Here is a 1,182-nt window from a genome sequence, read left to right as displayed (position 1 = left end):
GGGAGAAGCTCTCTATCCCTGCCATTGGAGCAAACAACTTTGAGTTTAAGCCTCAATTAGTTTCTCTAATGCAACAGAATTGCAAGTTCCATGGACTTCCAATGGAAGATCCTCATCATTTCTTAGCTGAATTCTTGCAAATCTGTGACACAGTCAAGACTAATGGGGTTAACCCTGAGGTTTACAGACTGATGCTATTCCCTTTTGCTGTAAGAGACAGAGCTAGAATATGGTTGGATTCTCAACTAAGAAAGCCTGGACTCTTGGGAGAAGCTAGTCATGCCTTCTTGGCAAAGTTCTTTCCACCACAAAATGGAGTAAGCTTAGAGTGGAAGTCCAAACCTTCAGACAGAAGGATGGAGAATCACTCTATGAAGCTTGGGAAAGATACAAACAATTAATCAGAAGATGTCCCTCAGACATGGCTTTCTGAATGGAGCATCATAGGTATTTTCTATGATGGTCTCTCTGAACTATCCAAGATGTCTTTGGATCTCTGCTGGGGATCTCTTCATCTGAAGAAGACGCCTGCAGAAGCTCAAGAATTGATTGAAATGGTTGCAATAACCAATTCATGTACACTTCTGAAAGGAATCCTGTGAACAATGGGACTAGTCAGAAGAAAGGAGTTCTTGAGATTGACCCTCTGAATGCCATATTGGCTCAGAACAAGATATGACTCAACAAGTCAATTTGATTTCTCAAGTCTGTCTGGAATGCAAAATGCACCAAACAGTACTAAGGATGCTCATCTGAGGAAGAAGCTTATGATCCTGAGAACCCTTCCATGGAAGAGGTGAATTACCTAGGAGAACCCTATGGAAACCTATAATTCTTCATGGAGAAATCACCCAAATCTCTCATGGAAGAATCAAGAGAGACCTCAACAAGGTTTCAATAACAATAATGGTGGAAGAAACAGGTTTAGCAATAGCAAGCCTTTTCCATCATCTTCTCAGCAACAGACAGAGAGTTCTAAGCAAATACTTCTGACTTAGCACAACGGTCTCTGATCTAATAAAGACCACTTAAAGTTTCATGAATGAAACAAGGTCCTCCATCAGAAATTTGGAAGGACAAGTGGGTCAGCTGAGCAAGGAAAGTTACTGAACTCCCTCCTAGTACTCTCCAAGTAAAGTAATACATAAAAAATCCAAAAGGAGAGTGCAAAGCCATAACCAT

At 40.9% G+C, this 1,182-nt stretch overlaps 1 non-coding gene across 1 annotated transcript; it reads right to left on the bottom strand.

The window, feature by feature from the left end:
- Window positions 1-319: 319 nt before the first annotated feature.
- LOC130952342 (small nucleolar RNA R71) lies at window positions 320-428 on the bottom strand. The gene has a single exon (XR_009074523.1). It is a non-coding gene; the product is annotated as a small nucleolar RNA R71 (small nucleolar RNA).
- Between the last annotated feature and the right edge of the window lie 754 nt (window positions 429-1,182).

The sequence above is a fragment of the Arachis stenosperma genome, chromosome 9 (genome assembly GCF_014773155.1).
Source record: "Arachis stenosperma cultivar V10309 chromosome 9, arast.V10309.gnm1.PFL2, whole genome shotgun sequence".
NCBI classification, from domain to species: Eukaryota; Viridiplantae; Streptophyta; class Magnoliopsida; order Fabales; family Fabaceae; genus Arachis; species Arachis stenosperma.
The sequence above is the reverse complement of the archived record's forward strand: the minus strand, read 5'-3'. Positions and strand labels throughout refer to the sequence as shown.